This window comes from Tupaia chinensis, unplaced genomic scaffold (assembly GCF_000334495.1).
Source record: "Tupaia chinensis unplaced genomic scaffold, TupChi_1.0 Scaffold000140_1, whole genome shotgun sequence".
Taxonomy (NCBI): domain Eukaryota; kingdom Metazoa; phylum Chordata; class Mammalia; order Scandentia; family Tupaiidae; genus Tupaia; species Tupaia belangeri.
Window position 1 is genome coordinate 6,128,392 of NW_006159610.1, and position 18,923 is coordinate 6,147,314.

Here is an 18,923-nt window from a genome sequence, read left to right on the forward strand (position 1 = left end):
TTATTGTCCATCATAAAAGATAGGGTTCCCAGGCTTAGGATTCCTGTCCTGTAACAGACCACACTGCCTGTGTAGGTGTCAACTGGCTGTCCTCACATGTCCCTGTGGGAACTGGGGCTCTGGACACCAGTGTAAAAATGTTGATGCTTTTGGATTATGCTGTCGCTGTAAGTAATAAACTGCCCTTTGTCTCTGACCCTTGTGTCTCTGGTCTTCTATTACTGTCCCTGAAACTGGCAGACTGCTTTGTTAGCTTGCAGTCTCAGATCCTGCACACGGATTTGCTCTGAAGTGGCTCAGCTTTTAGAAAGTTAGTGCAGGCGCAACTTAGGTCTTAGTTCTTAGACATGTCTTACAGTTTCATTTATTTAGGTTTTAAATGGTTAAACAGGCTGGTAGCCAGTTAAGATATGAATTTTGCATAATTCTAGAATTAAGATTTATTATGTGTCTGCTTATGGCTTTTGGACTTGAGTACTATCCTGAGTCTGAGTTGGATATTTTCTCCCTTCCTGTCTGCTTGCATACTTATTTTAATACTAGCTGAAGTGAAAGCTCAACAGTACATCTAACTAAAAGGGTTTGATCATCTTTGTTCTTCATTCTCTTTATGAATTTGTGAGTACAGGTACTAAGGGTCAGACTGTCTACAGGCAGGTAGTTGAGATGGAGAACTGGAATTCTGAGTCTAAAAGAGGAAGGAGTGGTGAGGAGTGAAAGCAGGGAGCAAACACGCAGGTACACCTGGCATAAGTTTTAAGCTGCCAGGTCTGGGATTCAAACCGCAGTGGATTAAGTGGGAGTCAAGTGCCATTAGCCATTATGCCATCTTCTGGTCCTGTGATTATTTTTTTAAGTGAGAATTCTGGAATCTGGATTTTCTTGTGCAAAATTTCTCAGGTATTAGGCATTGCCAAGTAGTTAATACACAAGTAAACACATATGTAGGCAATAATGTAGGCGAACTATGCTGTAGTTTATATTGTTTCCTTTTAGGTTTAAATACATGTCTTCAACTTTAACACTACTAGGATCACCTGACAGCTGCTAGAGTTTCATAATTCTAGCTTCTAATACTAAGCCCTAGTGTTTCTTTAACTAAAGCACTATTATAATCCAAACTACATTGGATCATAAGGGAATTCTTTAGAAAATAAGACCAAAACTCGGGGCTGGCAGGTGGTGTGGTTAAGGATGCTGGACTCCCAATGACTGACCGTGGTTCTAGTCCTGGACCTGGTGGCTTGCTTTCTCACTTTCCCTCTCTCACTTTTTTGCTCTGTCCCTCTCTGGTCAAATTCAAACCTGACAGCTGCTAGAGTTTCATAATTCTAGCTTCTAATACTAAGCCCTAGTGTTTCTTTAACTAAAGCACTATTATAATCCAAACTACATTGGATCATAAGGGAATTCTTTAGAAAATAAGACCAAAACTCGGGGCTGGCAGGTGGTGTGGTTAAGGATGCTGGACTCCCAATGACTGACCGTGGTTCTAGTCCTGGACCTGGTGGCTTGCTTTCTCACTTTCCCTCTCTCACTTTTTTGCTCTGTCCCTCTCTGGTCAAATTCAAATAAACAAACAAACAAATAAATAAATTTTAAAAGAAAAGCTCAAAATTCAAGGTTTAGAGCAGTAGTTCTCAGTACTATCAAATCTGGTTTTCCTTTTTTTAAAAGTTTATTTATTTATATATTTGTCTCTTCAGAGAGAGAGACACACAGACACACCCCACCCAAAATGGATCTCCATGCTGTGATCCATCCCCTTCCGTCAGCAGACTTCCAGCTAGCCTGGGATCATGGTGGTGGGCAAGCCTAGGCCTGTGTATCCATAGACACCTGTACTTGAACTGGGAATGAGTTTATAGCAGAAAAAGTATAATGTGTAAATGCGCAGACACAGGCTACCAACCAAGTCCCTATGGAGAACATTTCTTCAAAACCTTGGTCTAAACTGTCTTTTTCTAAGGTTGTATATTGAAAGGAATGAGGGTGAATGACCACAGTGAAAATGGGATGACTATTTTCAACTGTCGTTTTCCTAGTCTGCACTTATATGTAGGAAACAGGCAACAGTTTAGAAAACAGGTATTTTTTTAGGTGTATTAGGTCAGAAGATAAACTCTGACTATGGAGAAATGTGACATTGTGCAGCATTTTGTGGAGTGACTCCATGAGAGTCCAGCAACGTAACTATTATGCCATCTGCTGGTCCTGTGGGGATGGGATTTGAATCACAGTTGGCTTTGTGGGATCTGGCTCCCTATGCATAGTACTTAACTGCTGCATTACAGGGCCGACCTTTTCTTTTCTTCTCTCTCTCTTTTTTTTTTTTATAGAGAGGTTTTTGCTATAAGGCATTTGTACTCACCAGAGAGAGGGAGACAGAGAGACAGAAAGCAAGAAATCACCCTGCCAGGGGTAAAGACCACACTGCAGTCCCTTCTTTGTTCACCTCTCAGGATTCTGGGCATGCATGTACACGCTCTTGATGTGAATTTTAAGGCACCAGATCTGGGACTCGAACTCCAGTCAATTGCGTGCGAGGCCAGCAACATAACCATTACACCTTCAGCTGCTCCCCTCCCCTCCTCTCCCCTCCCCTCCCTCCCTCCCTCCCTTCCTCCTTTCCTTCCTCCTTCCCTTCCTCCTTCCTTCCTTCTGGTATAGGGCTTATATGCCCACTGAAGAAATAGAGAAAAAAAAAAAAAAAACAAGAAGTCACTATCCTCCTAATCCCTGGGAGGATGGCCATACTACAGTTCTCTCTCCTCCATTCTCCTCCCTTGATTTTGGGTGCACACACATATGTGCCCAGGTGCTCCTCAAGCTGCTGGGTCTGGGACTTCAGCTTCCTGCTCAGCCATATGAAACCCAGCCACCTGACCCACCAAAGCACTAGCTACCCCATTCTGTTCTTTCTTTTCTTTTTTTTTCTTTGTTCCTTGTGCCCTTAAACAAAACAAAACAAAACAACACACGTACACACACACACACACAGCTTCTCTCTGGCCTTTTAAATATGTTCTTCTTTAACTCTGGATCTTTGTACCGAGGTCAGAAAATAGTCCTCGCCTGGAGACATTTGGGGAGCTCACCTGAGTTTCCCTTTTGTTCCAGGCTTCACACTAGTGCATTGCCTGTTGTCTAGTGCTTGAAAATAGTTGCCGCACATATTTTCCCAGTTATGTATGAGGGGTCTTCAAAAAGGTTATGGTAGGGACCAGCAGATGGCATACAGGTTATGTCACTGGACTCCCACATAACCGACCACAGTTCAAGTCCCTGACCCAACGGCTTGAAACTCACAGTAGGCGCTTGCACTTGTGAGTCTAAGATTCCAGGAGGTGAATGGAAGAGAAGGGATTGCAGAGTGGCCATCCCACTTGGGAGGTGATTTCTCACATTTCCTCTCACCGTCTCTGTCTGTCTCCCTCCTTCCCTCTCTCTCTCTCTCCAGCAAGCACATGCACCCTCAAGCAAAAACCTAACAAAATATTTATGGGAAAATATGTATTATGAAAAAACTGCATGAATTTTGTAATTTTTTACTCCAAAATAAACTCATACTTTTTTTTTTGGAGAGGTTTTTGCTATAGGGCGCGTGCGCTCGCCAGACAGAGAGAGAGAGACAGAGAGATAGAAAGTGAGAAATCACCCCCCAGAGGGGATGGCCACGCCGCAATCCCTTCTCCTCCATTCTCCTCTCAGGTTCTTGGTCACATAGCATGAGTTTAAGCCACCGGGTCCGGGACTCGAACCGCGGTAGACTAAGTGGGAGTCCAGCGACATAGCCATTACGCTAACTGCTGGTCCCTAAACTCATACTTTAATCCCATTTTTTGTGAACTTTTAAAAAATTATTTCAGGTCAGCAGGTGGCATGGTGTTTAAAGCCCTGAACTTTCACATGGCTAACTGTGGTTTGAATCCTGAACCCAGAGACTTGAAAATCATGCTGGGACATGTGCTTGTGTGCCCAAAAGAGAATGGAGAAGAGAGAATTACTTAGTGGCCATTCCTTCTGGGGGTTATTTCTAACTTTCTCTCTCATACTCTATGACAAAAACTTTAAGAAGTAATTACTTGTGGGGACCAGCATGTGGCATGGTGGTTAAGGTGCTGGACACTCCCACATGGTCAACCACGGTTCAAGTCCTGGACCTGGTGGCTTGCTTTCTCACTTTATCCCTCTCTGTGTCTCTCTCTGGTCAAATTAAAAGTGAATAAATAAATAAACTTAAATAAATATTTTTTAAAAATCATTTCTCTTAAAAAAAAAAAAAAGAATTACTTGCATGAGTGGAGAAGGCACAGAGACAGACAGCACCCTAAACATGATCTTGATGCCTCAAAGTACCCCCAGCCAATCTGAATTTGTAGGCATGCAAATATTACACTTATGCCACCGCCTGTCCCCTCTAAGAAGTTTTTAAAGTCTCATGGTGGTTTATGGCAGGAGAATTGGGCTCTGTACTAAGTAACTCCATTCTAGTGTGAAATTCATGTTAGAAAACATTTTTAAATTTTTATTTATTTATTTTTAGGCTCTGCCATGGGGCCCATGTGCTTGCTAGAGAGATTGAAGGAAAGTGACAAATCATCCCCTCAGGGGATGACCTGTAATCTCTTCTCCATTCTCCTCTCAGGATCTTGGGCACACATGCACACACTCCCAGCATGGTTTAAGCTACCGAGTCTGGGACTCGAACCACAGTCGACTACATAGGAGGCCAGTGATATAGTCATTACTCCATCTGCTGGTCCCGCATTGCTACTTATTTTTAGAAATTATAGTACTTGATGTAATTTGGTCAGAATAAGCATAGCAAACAACTGCACTGACTTGTGCCTGATGAGAGGAGTAAAGGCTAGGGAAGCCCAAATTGTACCTTGCTGTGAATCAGAGAAAAGCTCCAAGCATCAGCACCAAGGGAAGCACATCTTTGGAAGTGGAATGCAGTGTATTTTAATCTCCATTTGCCCTCGAGCCAGGCAGTTCCTTGTACTGTGCAACTATCAAATTGTACACGGCTGCCCTGGAGGTGATGGGATTTCTATACTGCAGGCCCTGTATTGTTTCTTTCTTCCACAAACTGTAACATCATTTGCATGAATTTAGATAAGTAGCTTCATGGATTTTTTATTTTTTGCCATAGGGCGTGTGAGCTCGCCAGGAAGATACAGACAAAGAGAAAGGGGTATGTGTGATTAATAACCCCCCAAGGGGGATGGCTGTGTCACAATCCCTCCTCTTCCTCTGGGGATTTGGGGAACAAATGCACACGTGCTTCCTGTAATTTTCAAGCCACATGTCCAGAACTTGAACTGCGCAGCCTGCCATGTGGGATCCAGGACCTTAACCTCCATACCACTTGCTGGCCCCAGCTTCATGGATTTTACTTTCTGTTTTCAACTTAAATGGCTGTCAGAAGTTCAAAAACTGTGGTAGGCCATTAGGCCTTGGGCATAAAACGCCTAATCTCAGTTTCTAGGGAAGTCTCATGTATTGAGGCTTCTCCCAAATGCTTGTCAATTTCAGCAATCTAGGGGAGGGGAGCAGCTGAAGGTGTAATGGTTATGTTGCTGTCCCATTTTGTGTTTCATTTTATCAGGTGTATGGAATTTATAAAATCAAAACTGTCCACTAATCTTAAATTATTTTTGAATTCATAGAAGTCTCATTTTCAGCTATGATAAAGGTAATACTTGGCTGTAAACACAGTAACAGTAGAGTAGCATTTTCTCTTTCATAATGATTCTTTCTGTCCTCATCAATCTTCTAGACTTCCTCAAACATTTATTATGTGATTTAGCTTGCCTTTACTAATCTTCTCCCCCCAGCTTTCCCACCCATCTTGGTATTAAGCTCTTCTCCCAATTCTCTGACCCTTCCTTTCTGGTTCTTGTCTTCTTCTCCCTTCTCTTCTTGAGAATAGATCAAGGAAATTGCCTAAGACAACTTGATGTGTAATGGCTACTAAATTAGGATGAACCTACAAAGGAAACTGAGAAAAAGTAGGAGAGAATGAGGAAAATATAATGTCTTAAAAGCCAGAGAAGGAAAGAGCTAGTAAAGGCAGCTTTATTTACAGTGTCATGTTCCTGCAAGATGAAGTAAGAGAAGCTTAAAACACACACACACACACACACACACAGAGGGGGTCAGCAGGTGGCATGGTGGTTAAGGTGCTGGATCTCACATGGCTGACTGTGGTTGAATCTTGGAACCAGTGGTTTGAAAATCACAACGAATAAATAGGGGCAGGTAGGTGGCATGGTAGCTAAGGGTGCTGGACTCCCACATGACTGACCATGGTTCGAGTCCCGGACTGGATGGCTTTCTTTCTCTCTCACTCTCACCCTGTCCCTCTCTGGGTAAATTAAAATAAGTAAATACATAAAGTTAAATAAAATAATTCTTTAAAAAAATAGATAACTAAATTAAAAAAAAAGAAAAAGTACTAAGGGCAATCATGCAAAAAGCTTATTTTGATGAAGAGATAGAAGTAGTCAACACATTAGGGTGTTAAACAGTAAGTGAGAGATGACTAGATATAGTTACAAAGTTTAGACAAATCTGTAGAAAATTTACCTTTGAGGGCTGGCAGGTGACATGGTGGTTAAGGGCACTGGACTACCACACGGCTGACCACAGTTCAAGTCCCGGATCTGGCAGCTTACTTTCTCACTTTCTCTCTCATTCACTCTCACTCTGTCCCTCTCTGGTCAAATTAAAATAAACAAATAAAGTTGAATAAAAATAATAAAATAAGAGAGGAAAGAAACAAGGCAATATCTGAGGGGAGAAAAATAATGGAATTGATGATTTCTTGTTTATTTCCTTTTTTACAAATGTGTAAGGCTTTAGCATGTTTTAAATGAAGGTAGAAACGAGAAATTCAAGCAAATTATTGAATATACAGGAGAAGAGTTGAGTGAAGTTGTTGAGAAGGCAAGAGGGATTAATTCAAGTCACACAGGTAGAGCGTTAATGACTTTGATAGGAAGGTCAACATTTTTCTTGTGAATAGGAGAGAAAGCGGGAATAGGTGTAAATAAAAGTTTGTGTGCCTTCAAAGTGGATGGCATTTCCCTATTTTGCGCCCCTTAATATTTTGTATGTTGGAAACATCTGTCAAGAATGTGAGGGTAATCGAGGGGACCAAAGTTGAGAAGTGGAGTTTCGAAGTTGACCAATAGAATGAAGTGCCATCACAGATCCTGCTGAGGCCCGTTTGTTGCTAGAGGCCATGCATTTATGGTCATACCTGCTAGCCTTTTTGTAATGCTCTTTAGCACCTCTGAAGAAGGCAGGTATTTCTAGTCAGTACTAGTCAAAAGTGTGGTCCACACAGTGTTAATATGGGTCTGAAATGAGAGAAAGAGTTCGCCACAGCTAGAACTGCTACATCTACCAAGTGTGAAGAAGATGTCAGCTGAACCGAACAATGCACTTAGTGACTTGTTTGATTTGCATTTCGACACAGGCTCCTTATCTCTTAGGGAATTAGTAACAAATAGCAGATGGCTACATCAAGTAGTACTGTTTTGGAATATTGGTAAGCATGGCTATTAAAATAAATGTTAGAAAAAATTGTTAGAATAAAATGGCTACATTGTCTGTGGTATTATGAACCTTACAGAAATTTAAATGTGTATACACAAGTTAAGGGGTTCTCAGGGACCTTTTAATTTGCCAGAGGGTGTGTGTACTTGCTGGAGAGAGACAGACCAACAGACAGGAGGAAAGTGAGAAAGTATCCCCATGTGGAGGATGGTCACGTCATCTTGCTGGAGAGAGACAGACCAACAGACAGGAAAGTGAGAAAGTATCCCCCTGTGGAGGATGGTCACGTCACAATCCCTTCCTTCATTTCTCCCTCCCCTCAGGATTTTGGGTGCACACACATACCCAGCATGTTTTTCAAGCTGCTAGGTCTGGGACATGAACTGTGAAGTTGGCTATGTGGGATCCAGCCATCTTAATCACCATACCATTGATTGGCCTTTGAAGGGACTTAAAATAGCCTGAAGAACAAGACAATCTGGATAGCACCACCAAGTAAGCCAAAAAGGAGACTTGTCTCGGAATGGAGGGTCCAGTAGGCCTATCTGTGACCAATAGTTGAGACAGGGAGGGAGCTTATCAGGTTCATGTTTCTGGGTAATGCTAAGAGGCTTCAGTAAAGTATGAGGCAGCAGGGCCAGCCTGTCTAATGAGGTTCAGAAAGTATTGGAGAAGTGATTGTACTAACCACTTGTTGAGATTATACTAACCACTACCATAGATTTGAATACTTTATGTTAACAATATAAGGGGCAGTTAGCCTATGGCGTGGGTAAGGTGACTGGATCCCAAATGGCTGACTGTGGTGTTTTTTTTTTGTTTTGTTTTGTTTTTTTTTGAGAGGTTTTTGCTATAGGGCACGTGTGCTCACCAGACAGACAGAGAGAGACAGAGACAGAAACCAAGAAATCACTCCCCAGCGGGGATGGCCACGCTGCAATCCCTTCTCCTCCATTCTCCTCTTGGGATCTTGGGCACGCATGCACACGCGCCCGGTGTGAGTTTAATCCACTGGGTCCGGGACGTGAACCACGGTCGACTACATCGGAGCCCGGCAACATAGGCATTACACTAACTGCTGGTCCCTTTTTTTTTTTTTGAGTGACAGTGTGGTTTTAGACCTGGACCCAGCAGCTCGAAAACATGCTGGGCATCGGTGTGTACCTTCTCAAAAATCCCCAGAGGAAAATGGAGGAGAAGGGTTGCAACAAAGTCATCCTTCTTAGAGGGTGTGCTTCCACACTTTCCCTCTCTCTCTCTCTCTCTCTCTGTCTCTGTCTCTGTCTAATGAGTATCCACGCCCCCCAGTAAAGCTACAAACAAAGCAAAATAAAACAAAAAATTCAAAATGGCACTCTGAATCTATGAAAGCTTTTTTTTTTTTTAGTTTAAGTTTTGCTATAGAGGGAGTGTGCACTCAGAGAGAGAGAGAGAGAGAGAGAGAGAGAGAGGTCAATCAATCAATCATCCACCAGGTGGGATGGCTATGCCACAGTCTCTTTATTCTCCTGTTGGGATTTTGGGCATGCATGAACATGTACCCTGTGTGTTTCTCAAGCCAGTGGGTCCATGTAGTTGGCTGTGCGGGATCCCGCCAACTTAATTAACCACCATGCCACCTGGTTGGCCCTAGATGAGATTTTTATATCCAGAAAAACTAATCTTTAAGCATAAAGACCACATGTGAGAGCAAGGAGTGTTATTCCTGAAAGCCCTTCCTAAGGATATCTAATTTTTTAAAAACCTTTTCTTTGATTTTCATTTTATGTATACTTTTGTCTTTTTTTTTCTGTATCATTTGAAATAAGCTGCAGGCATCATGACCTTTCAGCCCTACATATGTTAATATGTCTTTGAAGAATAAAGAGATTCTTCTTTTTAAAAATTCTAAAATTTAGGACTAGGCAGGTAGTATGATGGTTAGGGTGCTGGACTCCCACATGGCTGAGTGCAGTTTCAGTTCCAGACCCAGTGGCATGCTTTCTCACTTTCTTTCTCTTTCTGGTCAAATTAAAATAATAATAATAATGATAATAAATAAATAGGAACCAGAAGATGGCGTAATGGTTACCACATAGTTGACTGCAGTTCGAGTCCTGCATGGGTGGCTTAAAATTCATGCCGGGTAAGTTTTAAGCTATCTTGAGAAGAGAATGGAAGAGAAGGGATTGTGACATGACCATACCCCAGAGAGTGATTTCTCACTTTCTGTGTTTGTCTCTAATAAGCGCCAGTACCCTGTAGTAAGAAATCTCTCTCTCTCTAAAAAAATTAATCTTGAAAAAATATTTTTTTTAATAAAAAAGAAAGTTGCTATAAGAATATATGCACTTGCTGGAAAAAGAGAGAGATTGAAAAGTGCAAAAGCTTTTCCCAGTAGGGATGACCTTGCCACAATCCTTTCTCTGTTCTTTCAGGATTTTCAGCATACGCACACACGTGCCTCTTACATTTTGCAGGCTGCCAAGTACGGGAGATTGAACCATGCAGGACTTGAACTGTGCAGTTGACCATGTGGGATCCAGCTGCCTTAAATTCTAGGCTATCTGCCAGCTAGACATTATTATGATTATTATTATTATTTTGAGTTTTTTGCCATAGGATGTATGTGTTCACTAGAGACAGAGAGAAAGTGAGAAATCACTCCCCTGGGGGATGTCTATACTGCAATCCCTTCTCCATTCTCCTGTCAGGAGTTTGATCATGCACTCTGCATGATTAAGCCACTGAGGTCCAGGATTTTAACCATGGTTGACCATGTGGGAATCCAGAGCCTTAACCATCACGCAACCATCACGCTACCATCATGCTACCTTTTAGACCCCTGAGATTATTCTTTCTAAAAGAACTTTTTAAGCTTTGTTGAAATAGGATTAACATTCAACAAAAACTGTAGATATTTAAAATGTACAAAATTGGGGCCATCTCCATAACCTAGTTATGTAATATGGATCCCACATGACCAACTGCATGGTTTTAGTCTCAGACCTGTGGCTTGAGAAATCACCATGTGTGCATAGGTGCATGCTCCAAAATCCTGCAGGTTGGGGCAGATGGAGGACAACGGATTGCAGCATGACATCCGTGAAGGAGTACTTTGTACTCTCTTCCTTCTCTCTGTCTTTTTGTGCTGAGCGTGCATACCTTCGAGGAAGATAAAAAGGTACAAGTTGATGAGTTTTGACATATGCAGATATATTGTCATATATAGTGTGATGGTCCAATTTAGGAAATCTGACATTGATAAAATACTATTATCTTTTATTTTATTTTATTATTTCTTATTTTTAAATTAATTAATTTACATTTATTCACTGAGCATTGTCACAGCATACAAAATATAATTTCCCATCTGGAAGATGCTGCATAGTAGCTTAATCGTACATGTTATCGTCAATTATTTTCTGTTTCTAGTTCATATATTTCCCCCCTATTTTCCCCCTATTTCTCATCCTCTGCCATTTCCCATCCTCCTCCCACACTGTCTCTGGTGTCTGCAGTTACTTTCCATTCCTCCCCCCCCAAATTTTATTGATTCACAAAATTTCTTAAATAATCTAACTACTTTCAATAGCAAGCTCTGCTGATATATAATCATATCTATGAATACATGTCTGACTTAAGGCATGAATCTCTGAGTAGAATGAATATAGTATAAGGTAGCACCTAGCTGATGTTATATAGTTTACTATGGTCATTAATTATGTATTTTTTACTATGATTTTCAATGTCAAGAAAAGCAGGTTTAACTTTAATAAATCAAAGAAATGCTAAGGAAATATGCTTAAAATTTAAAGCCAGGAAACAGGTTGGGATTCTGTTCCAACAGTAGGTATATGAACCTATTGGCAGTTCAAAACAAGACAAAAGTCCTTGAAATCAGAAAACAAAGCCTAGAAAAAAATTAACAATGTTTAGTCAGAAGTCATAAAATTCTATTTCACCAGTTCAGTCTCATGTACTTTATCTTTTGTTGTGATTCAGTTTTCCCAATTAAATTCTGGGATATAATGTTCAACTCCAGACTTGTCCCCACAATTAAGTTGGCCATTTTCTTAGTTTTCGAAGTGTTATTTCTGTTTAACTGTATTTAATTTTCCTGATTTAGCACGCCCTGCAGAATTTCTTGGAGATCTGGTCTGGTGTTGGTAAATTCTTTCAGATTTTGTTTATCTGAGAATGTTCTTGTCTCTTCTTCCCACATGAAGGATAATCTTGCTGGGTATAGTATCCATGGTTGCAATTGCTTTTCCCTTAACACTTTGAATATATTTTTCCATTCTTTCCTCACTCTGATTGTTTCCAATGAGAGATCCACTGTCAGCCTGATGGGATATCCTTTGTAGGTAACTTGCCGTTTTTCTCTTGCCAATCTTAGTATCTTCTCTTTGTGTTTTTGCTCAATCTGACTAGAATGTGTCTTGGAGAAGATCTTCTTGGGTTGATTCTATTTGGGGTCCTTTGTATTTCTTGGGACTGGATCTTTGAATGCTTCTCTAGGTTTGGAAAGTTTTCTTCCAGGATTTCATGGAATAGATTGTCAAAGCCCTTATGGGTCTCTTCCCCTTCTGGGATACCAGTTATCCGGATGTTTGGATGTTTGATGGTATCTAGTACTTCTTGTATAGTATTCTCATGTTTTTGGACAATTTTCTCAGTCTTCGTGGTGGATTTTTCTAGGCCACTAATTCTATCTTCTACAACTGAGATTCAATTTTCAGTGTGATTTAGTCTGCTTTTAATACTTTCAAGGGAGGTTTTGACTTCCTCTGTTTTAGTCTTCATCTCTAACAGGTCCATTTGATTCTTTTTTTCAAGTGTTAATTCATCTTGAAGATCTTGCAAGAATTTCCTTTCCCCCTGAAGCCCGTTGTCTTCCCCCTGCCCCTTTGGCAGTTCATTGTCTCTTTTCTTCCATCTCTGTGAGCTTTGACACCATGAAAATTCTAAATTCTTTCTCAGACATTTCCATGAATTTCATCATATTGTCTGAGGATGAAGAGGACTTATTTCTCCTTGGAGGAGAGGTATTTTCTTGTTTTTCCATATTTCTTGTGATCCTGCGGTGATTTCTAGTCATCAGATTGATGGTGAGTTTCTTCTAATTCTTGAGGTTCAGTCTGAGCGTTCAGAGGCGTGCAGGAGGAGGTGATCTTCAGTCTCTCTTCTGTTCTGTTCTCATTCTTTGTGCATCAGAATCAGTGGGAATAGAGGAATATTCTGGTCCTAACTGTATTCAGATGTATAGATTCTATTCACTTGGACCTGTCTAGACACTTAGTGAGCAGAGGCTGAGAAGCAAATGAGTAAAGATAAAAAAAAAAAGAAAAGAATTAAAAGGAAAGAAGAAAATATTAATAAGAAAAAAGGATAATAAAAACTATAAATTTTAATATTAAAATGCAAAAATTGTGCTCCGCATGAAAGCACTAGTTTACAGCTGAAGTTCAGGATCCATGTGGAGGTGGGCCTGGGGTTTGTGCCTTTCTTAAAGAGAAGGGGAAAAGCACCTATTAACACAATGAAGGGGCTTGAAAGCCCAGAGAATACTTTACCTTAAAAAAAAATTTAAAAGTTAAAAGACTTAGGGAGTCACAGAGAGACAGATAGAACTGGAGACAAAGAGACAGGTAACAGTAACACTACCCACTAGAAATAAGTGAGGAAGAAGTCTCAGCAGAAAATCTTCATTTTAAGTCTCTGAAAACACTAGTTCACAGCTGAAGTTCAGAATTCATGTGTCGATAAAATACTATTATCTTATAGTCCACGTTTACATTTTGCCTGTTGTCTCAATAATGTCCTTCACAGCATTTTGGAAATAAGATAAAGGGATCCAAAACACAGATTGCCAGCAATTTCCATAGAATGGATTTGCATTCAGATTCCAGAGGATGGATTCAAAATCTGCTGGTGCCAGCACCACAGTGAGCCATTGGCTGTGCCTTCTCCAGAAAGGTTCATGATATCAGCCCTTGGGAGGAAAATTCTTTCTTGGGCACTCTGTCTCAGCTCTGAGGGTAGTGCCTGTGGCATACTATCAAATCCTATCTGATACTACACTATATATTTTATTATATATTACATATTGTTATTATTTTTAAATATATTTATTAAATTTTATTTATTATTATTATTTTTTAATCTGACCAGAGAGAGACACACACACAGAGAAAGGGGGAAAGTGAGAAAGCAAGCCACCAGGTTCAGGACTCGAACCATGGTCGGCCATGTGGGAGTCCAACAGCTGAACCACCACACCACCCCCACTGGCCCCAATATATTACATATTATTGAATCATATCTGATACTATATTCTTTTCTTTAAAGAATTATTTAATTTTATTTATTATTATTATTCAGTTTGATCAGAGAGAGAAAGCAAGCCACCAGTTCTGGTACTAACTACAGTTGGCCATGTGGGAGTCCAGTGCTTTAACCACCATGCTATCAGCTGGCCCTCTGATACTGTGGTCTTATTGAGGTCTCTGTACTTCATACTAGACAGTTCTTGTTATCCCTGACAGTGTAATAGTTATTCAAGAGCATGAGGAATGTAGATAACATGAATCTCTCCTGTGGATGCTATTAGAGAATAAGCCTCAGATAATTGCTTTTTTAGAAGTTAACCAGAACATCAGAAGATATTACTTTAAATAGATACTGGGGGATGTGGTATAGGGTTGGCATAGGAGAAGAAAGGAGCTAATTTCTATATTGCTCATACTAAGAAATTAATAAATAGTATCTTTTGGAGAGGTTTTTGCTATAGGGCACGTGCGCTCGCCAGACAGACAGAGAGAGACAGAGATATAGAAAGCAGGAAATCACCCCCCAGGGGGGATGGCCACGCCGCAATCCCTTCTCCTCCATTCTCCTCTCAGGATCTTGGGCACGCACACACATGCGCCCGGCGTGAGTTTAAGCCACCGGGTCCGGGACTCGAACCGCGGTCGACTACGTGGGAGTCCAGCGACATAGCCATTACGCTAACTGCTGGTCCCAATAAATAGTATCTTAACCAATAGAAGACTAATGAGAGTATTATATATAGGGGACCAGCAAGTGGCATGGTGGTTAAGGTGCTCGACAGTCCCACATGGCTGACCACATTTCGAGTCCTGGACCTGGTGGATTGCTTTCTCACATTCTCTCTCTGTGTGTATATGTGTATGTGTGTGCATGTGTGTTTCTCTGGTCAAATAAAAATAAATGAATGAATAAATAAAATCTTTTAAAAAGTATTATATATAAAAGAGTAACTATTAGGATAAAATCCTATGTCTTTCTAGATAAGAGGAGTTATTTTGTGGGAGGGAGAGCAAAGGAAACAAACTAATTATATATTCTGTGATAGAGTTGAGACCATATTAGCAATATCAATAAATGAACTTACCTTTCCTATTAGAAAAAACAAGGCCAGCTCCGTGGCCTGGTGGTTGGGGCAGTCATATCCCACATAGCCATGCCCACAGTTTGAATCCCAGTCTTGGTAGCTTCAGAATCATACCAGATACATCTGTGTGCGTGCACCAAATCCTAACAGAATTGAGAAATGGAGGAAAAGGGATTGCAACATGACCATTCCACATGGGGATTACTTTCTCTCTATGTCTGTCTCTGTCTCTGTCTCTCTCTCGTAAGAACACATACCCTTTGGAAGAATTTTACTAAAAGAAAAAGGAAGAAAAATATTTTTATGGTATGTAATAAAATGCAACTTTGTGCTTTATATGAAAAATATGACCACAAAAATGAAAGACTCAGAAAGGTCAAAAGTAAGAAGTTGGGCGAAGATACACCAGACAAATCAAAAAAGAAGCAGTGAGGCCAGCAGGTGGTATGATGGTTGGGGTGCTGGACTCCCACATGGCTGACCACTGTTTGAGTCCTGGACCTGGTGGCTTGCTTTCTCACTTTCTCTTTCTCTCTTTCTCTTTCTCTGGCGAGTGCATGTGCCCTATAGCAAATTAAATAATAAGGCCAGAAATCATTAAAGAAGTGGGATGTACTATAATCTTACTGTCTGCAATTTCTAATGAAGATAGGCTATTGGGTAGGTGGATATTAAAGATAACTTTTATTTTATGAAGTTTCAGGTGAGGGATTAAGAATTAGAAACATAATAAAAATGTAAGACATAAAATCCATTTTGGCTCAAGACAGACTAATTGACAAAAATTTTATAACACTATTGAGGATGTAAATAATACAGCTAAAAGCTGGCTCTTACCTAAGGCCATATCGTATACATGAGCATATACTTTCTTTGCAAAGGCATGTGGACCATTCATTAAAAAATGATTGTTAGGGGACTAGCACATGGCATAATGGTTTGGTTACATTGCTGGTCTCCTACGTAGTCAACCAAGTTTTGAGTTCTAGACCTGGTGTCTTAAACTCATGCCAAGTGGGGCCAGTGGGTTCGAGTCCTGGACCCGGCAACTTGCTTTCTCACTTTACCCCTTTCTCTCTGTTCTTCTCTGGTCAAATTAAAATAAAATAAGTAAAGTTAAATAAAATAGTTATTTAGGAAAAAAAAATCACAAAAACAAAATCTCATGCCAGGTGTGTGTGCGTGTGTATCCCAAATCCCAAGAGGAGAATGGAGAAGGGATTGTAATGTCATCCACCCTAGGGGGTGATTTCTTGCTTTCTGTCTCTCTGTTTCTTGGTCACTCTGGTGGGTACATGCACCCTATAGCAAGAAGCTCTCTTTAAAAAAAAAAAAAATCTATTGAGATACTATTGCAGTAAGAAAGATAACTCCCCCAAATAGACAAATGACATACTTTCGCATCATGCTTTTCAATTGAAGAAAGTAATACTGCAACATTACTAGTGGGAATAAGGAATGGTTAAGACTGCCTATGGAAGGGAATTTGGCAATATCTAAAAGCAAAACTGCTAATTCATTTCTTCATTGACTCAGCAATCCAGCAATGTCCACTTCTAGGACTATATCCCAAAGATACAATCGCAGAAGTATAAAATGAACTGTGCACAGGGGTATTTATTATAGTACTGTTGGTAATAATGAAAGATTGGTGTGACTAGCAGTAGATGACTGGTAGAATAAACTCTCATATATTACTATGCAGATATAAAAAAGGAATAAAGATCTCTCTAAACTTGTAAATTCCAGGATGTATTGTTGAGTGGAAATTGCAAGATAGAGAAGAATGTATATTATATCCCACCCACCTTTGGTAGATTGGTTGAGATCATGTGTCTATGCATGTTTATACTTCTTAACTCTATATTAAAAGAGCTTAAAACAGGGACTAGCAGATGGCTTAATGATTAGGTCATCAGACTCTGATGTAATCAACTGCGGTTCAAGTCCCCGACCCGGTGACTTAAAAAACTTACCCTGGGTGCATGCGTGGTCATGTCCAAGATCCCAAGAGAAGAAGAGAGGAGAAGGGATTACAGCTTGGCTATTCCCCCTTGTGTGTGTGGGGGGGTGATTTCGTGCTTTCTGTCTTTCTGTCTTTCCATCTCAACAACAATCCCACATGCCATGTAGCAAAAATCTCTTAAAAAAACAAACCTGGTCAGTGATGAACAACAATCACCATCTTTCATTTGAGTCTCACGGCTATGAGATCAATCCCATGCACCGCTCTGAGACCATCCACTCCCTGCCCTGGGTCTGGGCACTCCAGGCTCAGGAATGATGTTCAGTTAGGCCAGCTTTACTTTAAGCTCTGCCAGTTACTGCCCTGTGACTTCAAGGGCTTCAGCTTTTCAGAACTTGGGTCTTGTACATTGCAGTCTGTTACATGCTGAGAGGGTCTGTCCCTCTGTCCTCTGTGTCCAGTAAGGGGACTGAGGTTGTGCCAGGTAGAAGTAGAACCCTCGGGTGGCTGCCTGCCAAGCCCTTTCCCTCAGTGCCTCTCTCCCTCCCCCTCTAGAAAAAAAGAAACCCTAGAACAATATCTCAGTGATAATAAGAAAGAGAGACTATATGCTTATATTTAAAAGGAGACAATGGGAGAATAAATAAAAACTAAAAATAGCTACTAGTTGGGACAGAATAAACCAGGGAAAGAATGAGGGGTGAAAACTAGACCTCTGGGGAACCAGTAGTTAACGTAATGGCTATGTCACTGGACTCCCACGTGGTCAACGGCGGTTCGTGTCCCGGACCCAGTGGCTTAGGAATCACCCAGCGCCTGTGTGTGTGTGTGTGCCCAAGATCCCGAGAGGAGAATGGAGGAGAAGGGATTGCGGCATAGCCATTCCCCCTGGGGGGTGATTTCTCACTTTCTGTCTCTATGTCTCTCTCTGTCTGTCTGGCGAGCGCACGCGCCCTATGGCAAAAACCTCTCAAAAAAAAAAAAAAAAAAAGGTTCATGGAAATAAAGTGTGAATTTATTTAAAAAAAAAAAAACTAGACCTGTAAATTTAACTTATAGTGTATCAATAGTATTGCCTCGCAGCTATGTAAATGTTTTATATAACTAAGTGAATAAAAATGTAATTGGCTTTTTCTTCTCCATATTACCCTCACCTCAAAACAAATGGCATTATTATATATCAGCCATGTGATTTTTACTAATATAGGAAAGAAATTTTTCAAGAGATTTTAAAAGATAAATATTGATCATACATTCCTATTATGCTATATATAACCTAAGCACAAGAAGAAATCTTATTTCATTAAGTGGCCTGTTTTCAGTGGTTATATTGGTACAGTTATTGGAAGCTATTTAGATTTCATGTATCATAAATCAAATAGGTAATTATGTCATTAGGCAAAAAAATTATTATTTTTTTTTTTTCACAGAGGTTTTCGCTATAGGGTGCGTGTGCTCTCCAGGTAGACAGAGAGAGACATAGAGACAGAAAGTGAGAAATCACCCCCCAGGGGGAATGGCCATGCCACAATCCCTTCTCCTCCATTCTCCTCTTGGGATCTTGGGCACGCACTCACGCACACGTGCCCGGCTTGAGTTTTAAGCCACCGGTCCTGGGACTCGAACCGCGGTTGACTATGTGGGAGTCCACCGACATAGCCATTACGCTAACTGCTGATTCCCTAGGCAAAAAAATTCTATGGATAATGAAAGAAAGTCCCAGGATGGTAGCTTGCAGCAGGCTTGAGAAAGACAAGAGCTGGAAGAAGGACTTCAGATTTCAAAGAGGATAAATTTAGGTGAACAAATGTAAAATTCATAGATTGCCCGATATATTTAAGATGTTGAAAAGGATTTAAAGTTTGGTTGGACAGTTTGGTGCTGATTTAGTGATAATACTTAAAAACTAAGCAAATAAAAAAATCCTGGTAACTGTTAATCCCCAGAATGAAATTGTTTGACAAAGGGAATATAACTTAATACAGGTTGTTC

At 40.5% G+C, this 18,923-nt stretch overlaps 1 non-coding gene across 1 annotated transcript; it reads left to right on the forward strand.

The window, feature by feature from the left end:
* Positions 1-17,122: 17,122 nt before the first annotated feature.
* Positions 17,123-17,206, forward strand: LOC114007231 (small nucleolar RNA Z195/SNORD33/SNORD32 family). Its single transcript, XR_003548842.1, has one exon. It is a non-coding gene; the product is annotated as a small nucleolar RNA Z195/SNORD33/SNORD32 family (small nucleolar RNA).
* The last annotated feature ends 1,717 nt before the right edge of the window (positions 17,207-18,923 follow it).